Source organism: Halichoerus grypus, chromosome X, assembly GCF_964656455.1.
Source record: "Halichoerus grypus chromosome X, mHalGry1.hap1.1, whole genome shotgun sequence".
Lineage (NCBI taxonomy): Eukaryota > Metazoa > Chordata > Mammalia > Carnivora > Phocidae > Halichoerus > Halichoerus grypus.
The window spans coordinates 44627927-44631790 of NC_135727.1; positions in this window are offsets into that span (position 1 = coordinate 44627927).

The following is a 3864-nucleotide window of genomic DNA, read 5'->3' on the forward strand; positions in this document are numbered from 1 at the left end:
AAGACCTCCATGTGAGACAGGAATCCATCAAAATCCTAGAGGAGAACATAGGCAGTAACCTCTTTGACATCGGCCACAGCAACTTCTTTCAAGATACATCTCCAAAAGCTAGTGAAACAAAAGCAAAAATGAAATTTGGGACTTCTTCAAAATAAAAAGCTTCTGCACAGCAAAGGAAACAATCAACAAAACAAAGAGGCAACCCACAGAATGGGAGAAGATATTTGCAAAGGACACTACAGATAAAGGGCTGGTATCCAAGATCTATAAAGAACTTCTCAAACTCAACACCCAAAAAAAAAATAATCAAGTCAAAAAGTGGGCAGAAGATATGAAAAGACACTTCTCTGAAGAAGACATACAAATGGCTAACAGACACATGAAAAAATGCTCATCATCATTAGCCATTAGGGAAATTCAAATCAAAACTACGTTGAGATACCACCTTACACCAGTTAGAATGGCAAAAATGGACAGGGCAAGAAACAACAAGTGTTGGAGAGGTTGTAGAGAAAGGGAAACTCTCTTACACTGTTGGTGGGAATGCAAGTTGGTACAGCCACTTTGGAAAACAGTGTGGAGGTGCCTCAAAAATTTAAAAATAGAGCTACCCTATGACCCAGCAATTGCACTCCTGGGTATTTACCTCAAAGACACAGATGTAGTGAAAAGAAGGGCCATATGCACCCCAATGTTCATAGCAGCAATGTCCGCAATAACCAAACTGTGGAAATAGCTGAGATGCCCTTCAACAGAGGAATGGATAAAGAAGATGTGGTCCATATATACAATGGAATATTACTCAGCCATCAGAAAGGGTGAATACCCAACTTTTACATCAACATGGATGAGACTGGAGGAGATTATGCTAAGTGAAATAAGTCAAGCAGAGAAAGTCAATTATCATATGTTTTCACTTATTTGTGGAACATAAGAAATAGCATGGAGGACATTAGGAGAAAGAAGGGAAAAATAAAGGGGGGGGAATCGGAGGGAGAGATGAACCATGAGAGACTATGGTCTCTGAGAAACAAACAGGGTTTTAGAGGGGAGGGGGGAGGGGGGATGGGTGAGCCCGATGATGGGTATTAAGGAGGGCACGTACTGCATGGAGCACTGGGTGTTATACGAAAACAATGGATCGTGGATCACCACATCAAAAACTAATGATGTATTGTATGGTAACTAGCATAACATAATAAAATTAAAAAAAAAATAACTTACTGAGCTATAATTCACATAACACAGAATTCAACCTCTGAAAGTGTATAATTCAGTTGTATTTAGTATATTCCCTGAGTTGTGCAACTACTACTATCTCATTTCAGAATATTTTCATCACTCTGAAAAATTCCATACCCATTAGCAGTCACTCCTGATCTCCCCTCTTTGCAGCCCCTGGTAATCATTAATCTACTTTCTGTCTCTATATACTTATCTATTCTGGACATTTCATATAAATGGAATCATTTTGTGTCTGTCCTCTTTCATTTAGCATAATTTTTCAAGGGACATTCATATAGTAGCATGTTTGGTGCTTTGTTACTTTTTACAACTGAATAATATTCCATTGTATGGATATACTACATTTTGTTTATCCATTTGCCAATTAATGGGCAACTGGGTTGTTTCTACATTTTGGCTATTGTTAATAATGATGCTATGGTATTTATATATGAGTTTATGTGTGGATATATTTTTTTATTTCAGTATAGTTTACACACAATGTTATATTAATTTCAGGTGTACAACATAGTGATTCAATATCTTTATATATTATGTTATCCTCACCACAAGTGTAGCTACCATCTGTCACCATACAATGCTATTACAATACCATTGACTATATTCCCTATGCTATACTTTTTATTTCTGTGACTTATTCATTCCATAAGTGGAAGCCTGTATCTCCCACTCCCCTTCACCCATTTTGCCCATCTACTATCCCCTTCCCTCTGGTAACCATCAGTATGTTCTCTGTATTTATAGGTCTGATTTTACTTTTTGATTGTTTGTTTACTCATTTGTTTTTTAGATTCCACATATGAGTGAAATCATACAGTATTTGTCTTTTTCAGTCTGACTTATTTCATAATACCCCGTAGGTCCATCCATGTTGTTGAAAATGTCAAGATCTATCCTTTTTATGGCTGTGTAATATTCTATTGTGTGTATGTGTGTATATGGTAGATGGGTGTGTGTATGATATATATATAACTTCTTTATTCATTTATTGATGGACACTTAGGCTGCTTTTTTTAAAATTTTTTATTTAAATTCAATTTAGTTAACATATAGTGTATTATTAGTTTCAGGGGTAGAATTTAGTGATTCATCAGTTGTATATAACACCCAGTGTTCATTACATCAAGTGCCCTCCTTAATGCTCACCACCCAATTATCCCTTCCCCCCACCCACCTCCCCTCCAGTGACCCTCAGTTTGTTTCCTAGAGTTAAGAGTCTCTTATGACTTGCCTCCCTCTCTGTTTTTATCTTATTTTATTTTTCCTTCCCTTCCTCTATGTTCATCTGTTTTGTTTCTTAAATTCCACATATGAGTGAAATCATACAGTATTTGTCTTTCTCTGACTGACTTATTTCACCTAGCATAATACCCTCTAGTTCCATCCATGTCATTGCAAATGGCAAGATTTCATTCTGTTTGATGGTCGAGTAATGTTCCATTATGTATATATACCACATCTTCTTTATCCACTCACCTCTCAATGGACATCTGAGCTCTTTCCATATTTTGGCTATTGTGGACATTGCTGCTATAAACATGGAGTTGCTTTCATATCTTGGCTATTATAACTAATGCTGCAATAAACATAGGAGTGCATATATCTTTTTGAATTACTGTTTTTGTTTTCTGTGGGAAAATACTCAAGTAGTGGAATTATTGGATCATATGGTATTTCTATTTTTAACTTTTTTGAGGAAATCTCCATACTGTTCTCCACAGTGGCTGTACAAATTTATATTTACATTCCCACCAACAGTGCATGAGGGTTCCTTTTGCTCCACATCCTCACCAACACTTATTATTTCTTGTCTGTTTTATTCTAGCCATTCTGACAGATGTAAAGTAATATCTCATTGTGGGTTTGATTTGCATTTCCCTGGTAGTTAGTGATGCTGGGTATCTTTTTATGTATCTGTTGGCCATCTGTATGTCTTCTTTAGAAAAATGTCTATTCAGGTCCTCTGCCCATTTTTAGTTGGATTATTTGTTTTTCTTGGTGTTGAGTTGTAAAAGTTCTTTACATATTTTGAATATTAACCTCTTATCAGATATATCATTTGCAAGTATCTTCTCCCATTCAGTAAGTTGTCTTTTGTTTTGTTGATGGTTTCCTTCACTGTTGTGTGGACATGTTTTCATTTCTTTTGACTATATAACTAAGAATGGCATTGCTGGGTTACATTCTGAGGAGCACCCAAAACGTTTTCCAAAGTAGCTGCACCATTTATAATCCCAAGAACAATGTTTGAAGGTTCTAATTTCTTCACATCACTGCTAACACATGTTGTTGTCTTTTTCATCTTAGCCATCCTGTGATGAGTGAAGCAGTATCTCATTGTGGTTTTGATTTGCATTTCCCTGATGACAAATGAGGTTGAACATCTTTTTATATGCCTATAATCCATTTGTGTATCTTCCTTAAAGAAGTGTCTATTAGATCCTTTGTTTTTTTAAAATTAGGTCATTTGTCTTTTTATTGTTCATTTGTAAGCATTCTTTATACACAAGTTTTTTATGAAATATATGATCTGCAAAAATTTTCTTCCATTCTTCAAGTTGTCTTTTCATTTTCTTCATGGTATACTTTGAAGCACAAAAGTTTCAAATTTTGATGAAG